Source organism: Pteronotus mesoamericanus, unplaced genomic scaffold (genome assembly GCF_021234165.1).
Source record: "Pteronotus mesoamericanus isolate MK-2021 breed Mesoamerican mustached bat unplaced genomic scaffold, CSHL_Meso_final contig_221, whole genome shotgun sequence".
In the NCBI taxonomy this organism is placed as follows: domain Eukaryota; kingdom Metazoa; phylum Chordata; class Mammalia; order Chiroptera; family Mormoopidae; genus Pteronotus; species Pteronotus mesoamericanus.
The window spans coordinates 1,186,168-1,197,970 of record NW_026555092.1 but is presented as its reverse complement, the minus strand read 5'-3'; positions in this window follow the sequence as shown (position 1 = coordinate 1,197,970).

The window sequence follows — 11,803 nt, the reverse complement described above, 5'->3', positions numbered from 1 at the left end:
GGCAACATCCCCGCGTCCTGTATGCTGCCATCCCCGCGTCCTGTATGCTGCCATCCCCGCGTCCTGTATGCTGCCATCCGTGCTCCGGGCCTGGAGCTCTCAGCCATGTAGAGGCTCAGCTGGGGCTCTGCGCACTTGGACGAGTTGCTCTCATTTTCTCCTCCCCTCCCAGTCCTACCCCCTTCTTTTTTTCACATCCTGGGGGTTTGAAGAAAGCTGGTGCTCCCCTTGTTATTGCATTTTCTTTTCTTTAAATTTTATTTATTTATTTATTTATTTTATTGTTCAAATATATTTGTCTCCATTTTCCTGCCACCACTCTCTCCTGCCCCACCCACCCCCACCTTCCAGCCTCAATCCTCCCCCACTTTGGCTTTGTCTATGGGTCCTTTATATATGTTCCTTGACTTGAGCCTTCCCCTTGTTTTTCCCATTACCCACCTCCCTCCTCCCCTCTGGTTACTGCTGGTTTGTTTTATTCTTTCAGTGTTGCTGGTTATATTTTTCTTGCTTGTTTTTTTCATTGATTAGGTTCCACTTATAGGTGAGATCATATGGTATTTGTCTTTCACCCCCTGGCTTATTTCACTTAGCATAATGCTCTCCAGTTCCATCCATACTGTCGCGAAGGGTAGGAGTTCCTTCTTTCTTTCTGTTGCATAGTATTCCATTGTGTAAATGTACCATAGTTTTTGATCCACACATTTATTGATGGACACTTAGGTTGCTTCCAAACTTGGCTATTAGAAATTGTGCTGCTATGAACATTTGCATGCATAGGTCCTTTTGAATTGGTGTTTTGGGATTCTTAGGGTGTAATCCCAGCAGTGGAATTGCTGGGCCCAAAGGCAGTTCCATCTTTAGTTTTTTGAGGAAATTCCATGCTGTCTTCCGCAGTGGCTGCACCAGCCTGCATTCCCACCAACAGTGCACTAGGGTTCCCCTTCCCCCACAACCTCCCCAGCACTTGTTGTTTCTTGATTTGTTTACGATGGCCATTCTGACTGGTGCAAAGTGGAATCTCACTGTGGTTCCCCCTGCTCTTGCATTTTCTTCCTGTACCTGTACCTTCGGCATCTAGACCAGTTCCCTGGATCTGAGGCAGGGCTGGCAGAGAAACCAGGGGGATTACCCCCCGCCCTGCACTGCCCAGGTATCCCACAGGCCTCTCCCCTGAGGCTCCAGGAGAAAAAGTGAAGGCTGTCCTGGGACAATATGTGCCCACTTGACATGGGAATAATTCTAAAACTTTTGGGCACCAAGTATAATGACAACTGGGAAGAGGGTTCTAGGGCCCTGCTGGTTGGCCAGGCTTGTCCTGTTCCTGTCCCCACCCTGCCTTGACTCAGCCGGCCCTGCCCAGGCCTGGCGCTGAACTCCTTGGCTCCATAGCGCCTGGAGAACTTGAGTCACTTTCAGGCTAATGATGGCCCTTGGCATCTTCAGAGCTCTTTCCCTGCACATGGTCACAAACGGGACATCACCATTGCCAACCCAGCAGGATGGAGCTTGAGAGATAGCAGTGGTTCCAGAATCCTCATAGAAGGGGCTTGGGCCATCAGGAGGGAAGGGGAGAGTGGGCCTGGAAACTTGCTTAAAGCTAAGTTATCAATCAGTAACAGTAACAACACTTTCTGAACATGCTTTAATCTCCACTCTGCAGAAAATTAAGAAATTCATTGACCAGCTCAAAGAACAGGAATATTCAAGGAAGGTGTTTTGAGTGGTGGTGGAGATCGTCAAGGCCACAAAGCCCTCCTCATCCCCACCCCAGGCCTTTCCTCTGTGAGGAGGACGACCCAGAGTCCCCGTGTTGGAGCTCAGACACCACTCATTTGCTTTCTCATTCAATGAACTATTACTCATAATAGCTCACTCTTATTTAGATCTTTCCACGTGCAGGGACTGTGCTAAATGCATCTTTCGAATTATTTCATGTAATCTTCACCCTAAGGGAGATACTGGCAATATCACCATATTTTACTGATGAGAACACGTGGGCTCATGGCAATCAGAAGTAGATCTCAGACCCGAGCTGTCTGCCTCCATCGGAACCCCAGGCTCTCGCCCATCCCAGAACGCACGGGGAGCTGATAGAATGGACATGCAGGGATGCAGGCCTTGGCACAGACCAAGCAGTGTAATCCCTCTTGTTACCAGCTGGGTGCCTAGGCAAGTTAGCACATCACTCTGTGCCCCCTGTTCCTCATTTGTATAATGGACAGCACTAACCCAATCATAGTGGCTCATGATGACCAGAGTTTATTCTGCTCAGGAAGGTTTCCCATTTCCTTTCTTTTGTCTTCTTTAGAGGAGACCTTCTGGTGGGCTGCCAATCACTGTGCTTTCACTCCTTGTTGGGTTGAGACACTGGCACAAAATGGCCAGTCAGAGACCTCACTTGTCTGCTGAGTTGGTGAGAGTGTTGGTTTTCCCCATTGTGGCTGCTAAGCTAAGAGAATGTGACTATTGCTGACAGCTAGCTTGTGCTCTGGGTAGAGGGACCCAGCTTGCAAAATGAAGCCACGTAGAGAGAAGCGTAGATGAGAGGTTAAAGAACCCTGATTTCTCTCTGAGCATCTGGATCTGGCCATCCCTGAAGGCACACTTCTAGACTTTCCTTTAACTGAGCCAATACATTCACTTCGTGCTTAAACTTGTTTGAATTTTGTTTCTGTGGCATCTAGATGAACACACTACCTCCAAGGATAGTTGTCAAAATCTACTGAGATAACATATGTAAAGCTCACAGGGACTGGCACGTGATAAATGTTCAACACGTGCTAACGCTCTTGTTATAATGAATACTCTGTGCCAGGTCCTACATGGGATACTGGTGAATCAGAGGAGAATGAGACTTGGTAACTGCCTTTGAGAAACTCAAACTAGACAGACAAGTCAATAGACAAGTAGAAAATAACCATGACACAGGATGAGGTATTGGGTCCCACGGCAATACTGAAAACTAATCGTCTGGAGGGAGTGATGGGTTGGTCGTTGGGAAAACTTCCCAGATTGCAGGAGGCTGAGAGGAGTCTGAAGGGGTTCAGCATAGGCCTCCCCAAGATGTGCTGCTTTGGCACGTGGATTATTTTTAGCTGAAGGCAATTAAGACCCTGTGAGCTCCAGGGAGACTTGAACCTTTCCCTTTAAGAATTCAAATGCGGGACCTTGTCCACAATAAAAGTTATCACCAGAAATAACTTTTTATGACCTGTCTCTAAGGCAAGGCAAACATCTAATCACTGAACATCTGCTCTTCTTATCCATCTGTGAATGACCCTCCTCCCTTCTGAAGACACACGTGCCAAACTTTAGTCCTTAACTCAAGATGTCATATATATCTCATTTTCCTGTCTGTTTTTGAACTTCTCATGTATGTTGGGTCTCTGACTCTGTCATACATGTGGGATTCCCATAGGTATATACGTAATTAAATTTGGTTATTTTTCTCTTGTTAACCTGTCTCATGTTGATTTAATTATTAGACTAGCTGGAAGAAACTAGAAAGATAGAGGAATATTTTTTCCTCCCTCACAAGTCTTAAATGATGTTCATAGTGAGTAAGGTGGGTGTTATAGATTGAATTGTGTCTCTGCCCCAAAAGAAATGTTGAACTCTTGCTCTGAGTGGTGTGGCTCAGTGGATTGAGTGCCGGCCTGTGGACCAAAAGGTCACCAGTTCAATTCCTGGTCAAGGCCCATACCTGGGTTGTGGGCCAGGTCCCCCGTTGGTAACTGATTGATGTTTCTTTCTCACATTGATGTTTCTCTCCCTCTCATTCTCCTTTCCTTCCCCTCTCTCTAAAATCAATAGATAAAATCTAAAAAAAAAAAAAAAAAAAAAAAGTTGAAGCCTTAATCTCAGGATGTGACCTAACTTAGAAATAGGGCCATTTTCAACGTAATTAGTTAAGATGATGCCCTGGCTGGTGTGGCTCAGTTCGTTGAGCTCTGGCCTGCAAACCAAAGGGTCACCGGTTTGATTCCCAGTCAGGGCACATGCCTGGGTTGCAGGCCAGGTGCCCAGCAAGGGGTGCGAAATGCAACCACACATTGATGTTTCTCTCCCTCTCTTTCTCCCTCCCTTCCCCTCTCTAAAAAAATAAATAAATAAGACATTTTAAAAAATAAAAAAAAGATGAGGCCAGGCTAGAATGGAGTGGGCCCCTAATCCGATATGACTGGTGTCCATGTAAGAAGGTGGTCACGAGAAGACACAGAGATGCAGGGAGAATGGCATGCGAAGGTGGAGTAATGCATCTACCAGCCAAGGGACGTCAAGGCTTGCTGGCTATAACTAGATGGTAGCTGACAGGCATGGAACAGATTCTCCTTCATGGCCCTCAAAAGAAATCAACCCTGCTGACCCATTGACTTTGGACTTTCAACCTCTGTCTCTGAGAAAATAAATTTCTATTGTTTTAAGCCACCCAGTTTGCTATAGCAGTAGCATAAGAAATGAATACAGTGGGTATAGTAAATACTGTCCGTGTCTCCCCTACACAGGGAGCCACCCAGAGGTCACCTCCAGCTTTAGTGGATAGATCCTGGACATACCCATGGCTTTTCTACCGTAAGCTTACCCTTGGCACAAGAGTGTGCTCAGCCCATGCAGAGGGTGGGCTAGAAATGCTGGGGAGTTATCAGCCCCTAGAGGGATTCAGATCCATAATATATCAAGAATTTTTAAAATCATGAAGAATAAGACAAGCATGTTTCATTTATTTATTTATTTTTAGAAAGAGGGGATGGAGGGAGAAAGAAAGGGAGAGAAACATCAATGTGAGAGAAACATTGATCAGTTGCCTCTTGCACACACCCCTACTGGGTACCGGGCCTACAACTCAGGCATGTGCTCTGACCGGGAATCAAACCAGTGACCCTTCATCACTTTGCAGGCTGATGCTCAACCAACTGAGCCACAGGAGTCAGGGCAAGACAAGCATCTTAACAGGATAGTGGGCAAAAGACTAGAACAGGTATTTTACAGAAGAAATGGGGGTAGGAAGAACTTCTCTACAAATATTCAAGTCTCCAAACTTGGCCACACAAAAATTAAAGAGTTCTGTTCACGTAAGAACTTTGTAGACAAAATCAGCAGAAAGTTAAAAGACTGAAAGAAAAAAATCTTTTTAATGGCTGGAACAATTGCAAATGAATAGTATATTGACTATGCAGAGAACTCATGGCAAATTAACAAGAAAAAGTCAGTAAACTCTACAGGGAGATGGACAAAGGATATGAACAGGCACTTTATAGAAGGGGAAACAGAAATTGCCAGGAAGTATTTGCCCAACCTTCTTACAGTCACGGAAATGAACTTAAAACAAGATATTTCACTGTACCTATCAGAAGGGTAAAAAGGAAAAAGAATGATGATAGGAGTTGGTAAAGGCAAGGGGAGAGTGGAAACCTCATGTACTGCTGATGGGATGTCAAACTAGTAGAGCCTTCTGGAGAGCAATGCTGTAGGACTTGGAGAAATTAGACGTCCCTGTACCTAGTGATCCAGTGATCTAGATAAACAGAGATACTCTCACGCGTATCTGTAAGAGGATTCATATGATGTTATTTTCTGAAAAGTTTTTTTTTTCTTTTCACTTTTAAATCTCTTATTCATCTGGAATTTTATCAATGCTGGTGTGAGGCAGGAATCCCTATGGATGTCCAAGCATCCAGTCAAATATCCCTTCCTTTCTTTAGCTATTCACAATGCCAGCTGTGTTGAATTTTACATTTATATACAAGTAGGATTTTGGACTCTTTGTTATATTCCACTGGTGATTTTTTTTTCCATTTCTACACCCACACCGCACCTGTCTTTATTATCATAACTTCATAATAAGTATTGATTTTTTTAGTCCAAATACCCTCACCCTTCCCCCATCCCTCTTTGGCCTTTGATCTTGTATACACATTTTAGGATCAGTTTTTCAATATCCTCTGAAAACTCTCTTATCTAGCCTCTGTAGGAATTATATGAGGTTGGAATAATCTATTCCTTGATGTTTTGGAAGAAATTTCCTGAAAAATCATCCCAAGCCTGTGTTTTCCTTTAAGAAAAATATTAAATTATCAATTTAATTTCTTTAAATATTATAAAACTATTCAGGTTTTCAGGTTTTCTATTGCTTCTGAGCTAATTTTAGTAAATGAGTTGTGTGTGTGTCTATAAATTTGTTAGTTTCATCTACATTTTCAAAACTGTTGACATAAAGTTATATAAGGTATTCTATTATTATATTTGAAAAACCTGATATATCAACCTTTGTGACTTAGCATATGGTTGATCTTTGTGTATGTTCCATAGGTTCAGAAAAATTTGTGTATTTTAGATTCGTTAAGCATTAAGTTCTATATGATATATAGAACTTATTAATCATGCTCTTCAAAAACATTGACTTTCTTATTTGTGTTTATTCATTTCTGGGAGAGGTTGGTTAAAATCTTCAATTCAACTGTTCATTTTATATATGTGTGTATTACATATATATTTTTCATGTATTATTATCAGCTGTTGCTTTATATTTTTAAAGCTAAATTGTTAGATGCAAATAAGTTTGCCATCATTATATATTGCAGTCTGTCCAGAAGGTATCCAGCCATGTAATATGAAAAATAGAGACATTTATTGAAGAAGATACAAGATACAAGAAACATTGTACATAGAACAATGATGTCTCAGTCCTCTTCAACGTTCGTGCCTTGGGACCTCACACAGTTCTCCCAGTTGTTATCAGCTGCCCTGTGGTATTTTCCTGAGTCTCATCAATAGTCTGAAATCTCTTCCCTTTCTACTGTGATTTTAGTTTTGGGAAAAGTCAGAAATTGCAGGGTGCCAAATCTGGGCTGTAAGAGGGCTGAGTCGCCTGGATGATTTGATGTTTTGCCAAAGAATTCTGCATGAGACGTAATGCATGAGACGTGATGCCTGAGTGGGTGCGTTGTCATGATAAAGCTGCCAATCACCAGTTGCTCGTAGCTGTGGTGGCCTTCTGAATCACTTGAATAGTTTGTGCGGAGGAATGTTCAAGTTTAACACAAAATTTGATGCAGATTCGTTCCTCTACTCCCTTATTTTGAATGCAATGGCTACACAGTACACATGTTCACTCAATGGCATCTACCGCCCTCAATGATTAGGACAGTGAAGTCATCATTGTTCATGCATGCACATTCTGGTCCACTCTCCTTGGCTGCCAGGTTACATTGATGTCACACCAACCATTCTCGTTATATTAACAATGGCTGGACTTTCCAGACAGACCTCATATTTTGATTTATTGTTTATTGTTTTAATATATAATTTTCCTTTTTGTTTCTCATGATTAAAAAACTTGTATTTTTTTCTGGGATTAATGTTTATAGCCCATGGATCCCTTTATTTGAGGAATTCTTAGCCTTTATTGGCCCATAGACCTCTTTGATGGCCTGATGAGGCCTATGAACCACTTTTCAGAACAATGTTTTCAAATGCATAGAGTTATAAAGCAAACCAATTATATTGAAATAGTTATGAGAATAGTTAAAATATTTGTGATATTATTTTATATGTACTTCTAAATTAATGGATTAAATAATAAGATCTAACAGTAAGCCTAATAGGACTGCTGTGATTTTGAAGTAGTGATAGGAGTGAAAGATATTTTGGGATAATGCAACATGGTGATGAGAAAATATTTATAATTTTTACAGGTGACAAAGTCACAGGTTCCTCTTATATTTCTGTGACTTGCCAACCTTTATAAATGACAGGAATGCTATATTTTAATTCTATAGTGAAAATAAAGACATATTTTTTCCTTCTAAGTTCATGAACATGCTGAATTGTATCCAAAGACTCAAGACAAGAGCCCTTGTCTTATTTTTAATCTTTTGTTCTTTTGTTGTAAGTGAGCCAGTTATAAATTACATATTACTGGGTAAAAAATCTATTCTGAGAGTCTTTGTCTTTAACACTTATTGTAGTAGTGTCCCATTTATACTTTTTATAATTATTGCTATATTTTAGATTTTACCCTGCAACCTGATTTATCACTATATCAGTTAGAGTTAGGTTTGACTTATAGAAAACTCCAGATTGTAGTGGGTTTAAATAAGATCTATTTCTCTTTTAGTCTAGGACTCCACCATCATTAGGGACCCCGTTTCTACCTCTTTAGCTCATAACTACCATCTTCAAGTCCATCTCGTGCTCCTGGATGGCTGTGGGAGCTCTCGCCTTCACAAATTCGTCTTAAACAGCAAGATTTAAGAATGATGGAAGCATATGAAGGGTGTGCCTCCACTGACATTTCAATAGTTAGAGCTCAATTATGTGGTCTCACCAAGTGGCAAAGGAAGCTGGGAAATGTTTTCTTTCAGCCTGGTACATCCATGGCCTGAATAAAATCAAGGTCATTTTAATAAGTAAGCAAAGGACAATGAATTTTGAATGGCTATTAGCAGTCTTCGTTTTAGTCTTCCCATCGCAGCTAAGTGCCTAGCTGTTAGAAATGGTGGCTCTGAGCCTTCAACATGGTACCTGATCTGGAGAGGACGAGCCTGCCATCTGGTGGCAGGTTGGTTACATTGGCTTCCTTTTATTGTGGAGGCAGCCTAAGTTTGTCCTCCCTGGAGCAGACATTTTTCTCCTGGCTATGGGTTTGCATTCTCTCACTGCCACGCTTCTCCCCGCGACATCACCAGTGAACTTACTGAGTGTCTTATTCATAGCCGTGGTAGTCCAAATAGCATTGCTTCTGACCAGAGACTTCATTTCTCAGCCAAAGAAGTAAATAAATTAGCAGGTGAGCATGAGAGTTACTGGTCTTGCCACATACTCTTATTACCAGAATCATCTGTCTGTATGGGTTGGCGACATGGCCTACTGGGACTCAGTATCATCTAGAAGCCAACCTTGTGTGAATCTGAAGTGTTGGCCTTAAACTTGGCTTATGCTCTGAATCAGAAACCAATGCAAAGTGATGTTTCTCTTCTCCAGAATCAATGGATCAGGGAATCTTGGGCTGTAGAGCTTACAGAATTTTTGCTCTTCTACCCAAGACTTTGGGTTCTGCTAATTTAGAGGTCTTAGTATGTAAAGGAAGACTGTTTCTACCAGGGCTCACACAGAGGTCCCACTGATAAGGAAACTGAGATAGACATTTGGCCATTGCAGGCTCCCCATGCCCTGGACTAACAGGAAAAAAGGAGCTGGGGGTGGTTCTGAGCTGGCTGGAGTGAGCGATTCTGGTTATTGAGGGGAAAGTACACTTGCACAATGGGAATGGGGAGGAGCGTGTCTCTGGATCCCATGAAATCCTCTGGGCTACTTTCTAATTTCATGGCAACCCAGTATGAGCAGGACAACCATGGGTTCAGCTTCCTCTGAAGGAAGCTCAGGTGATCCCACTGGGTTGAAGCCTCTGGCCATGTGAGGTTCTTGCTAAAGGAAAAGGGAAAATGGAATGGCTAGTAGAAGAAAGCTCTTATAAATGCCTCATGTCCTGTGGCAGAAATGAGAATTCTAGTGCTCATCTTGCTACATCATGCATACATATATTGATGGTGTTGGCTCTTCCTCTTTCTTCCTCTACCACTTGTATAGGGTAGTGTGTTTCTGGTAATCTTTACAATTTTAGTACCTGGATTACAGAATATCAAGATGGGATTGTGATTACAGAAGTGACCATCAGCCAGACTCCCAGGGGTAAGAGCTGAATGAAGTTAACTGTGGGGCTTTGGGTTTTTTGTTTTCAAGAAAAGGATGAGAACATTCTTATTTGATTGAGATACATTTGCATTAGGATGGGCAATAACATGTTGTGGTTGCTTTTGGAAGTTTAAGATGGAACGTAGGATGGGCATGTATGTTGAGGAACTAAGGAGTGAACTGTGGCAAATACTGAAGGCCAAGCCTATTCAGCACCCCTCCAAACCCCCTTCCATCATAACTGCTTCTACTTTAGAAGTTAGATGGCTAGACTCTCTTGCAGCTAGGATTTCCATGCCACCTGGCTTCTGCCAGGAATGTGCAACTGAACCAGCAATGGCAGGTAGAACGGAGCGCGGGGAGGAGGTGGTTTTATGGTTCTTCTGGAAGCACTCTGGTGGAGGTGTTTCGGTTCTCTCAGGCAGCTGTGGTGGAAGCCCTAGTGCCAGATCCTTTCTGAGTTTGTTGGTGCTGAGGAGGAATGTCAGCCGCTTCCTACTTTGGCACCTTTCCTGACTGCAAGTTGGACAGGGAGGCTCCTGAGTCAGCAGGGGTGGAAACTGTGGCAGAAGTTTCTCTTTAGGCAAGTTTCGCAATGACATTGAGGGGCTATTCCTGGACTTTGGGGGGTTATTACTGGAATAGAACCTGCTTCTCATCCCTCCTAAAGAGTCGGAAACCTACCGATTTACCTTTTAAATCTGCCAGGTGGGATATTTTGTCTGCAATGGAACCCTGACTAATTTGTTGTACTTTATTTTGTTGTCTTTCCCCACTCTTTATAAAACTGAGATGTACTCAACATAGAGTGTTCTCTTAGTTTCAGATATATGACATAATGATTTGATTTTGTATATATTGCGAAATGATCACCACAATAAATCTAGTTGACATCCCTCACCACACATAATTACACTTTTTTCTTTTGTGTGGTGAGAACTTTTAAGATCTTTCTCTTAGGAACTTTCAAAAATGCAATATAGTATTAACCACAGCCACCATGCTGCACATTATGCCCCTAGGGCTTTTTTAAAAAAGATTTTATTTATTCACTTTGAGAGAGAGGGGAAGGGAAGTAGAAAGAGAGGGAGAGAAACATTAGTGTGTGGTTGCCTCTCAAGGGCCCACACTGGGGACCCGACCCACAACCCAGGCAGGAACCCCAAAGGAAATTCAACTGGAGAACCCTTGATTCACAGGCTGACACTCAATCCGCTGAGTGTGACCAGCCAGGGCCCAGAACTTATTTTAGAGTTGGAGTGTGTACCTTTTGATTCCCTTTGCCCATTTTGCCCTGCTCCACCCTTGCCCCCATACCTGGCACTCCCCAGTCTGTTCTCTGCATCTACGCGCTCACGAGGCCTGGCTTTCCTGCATCCGCCCATTCGCTCTGTCACCATGCTCTGCGATACCGTTAAAATACTTAAAACTTCTTGAATTCAGCCACTTCTCCCCACCTTCACCACTAAAACTCTTTGCCAAGAAACCACCAGTCCCTAGCTGGACCTCTAACTAGTTCTCCTTCTTCTCCTCTTCCAATTCTATCCTTTCAAGGGTGGCCTGAGTGAGCTTCCGAAAACACCAGCATTCCAGAAGTTTCCATCACTTAAGATGGAAGCCAAAGTCTCCACCAGGACTTAGATGGCCCTGCCCACCTCGCTGGCCTCCTGCCCTGCCAGTGTCCTGTCACCCGCCCTCCCCATCAAACCTGCCAAGCTTGTTCTCACCAGTGGATCTTCGCACAGGCTGTTCTGCTCCTGGGCCTCTCTTCCCTGGGGCCCTCAAGTGGCACCTCCTTTGAGAGCCTTTCCTGCCTGCATCTGCACAGCACTCTCTCCCCTCACCCTGCTCACTCCCCTCAGAGCCCTTATCACTATCTGATGACATTAGTTACCATTTTCCTGTCTGTCTGTCTAGAGTGGCAGGTGGATGTCTACCTTGTATCTTGGGCTCCTAGATGAGTGCCCAGCACACAGCAGAGGATCAATAAAACACACGTGGAAGGGTGGGTTGGAGCCCTCAAGGTATAGTTCAGGGAAAACTCAGGGGCTCCAGAAGAGACCTGACCGAGACCCCTAACAGAGTTGCCCTCTTGGATGCCTGACAT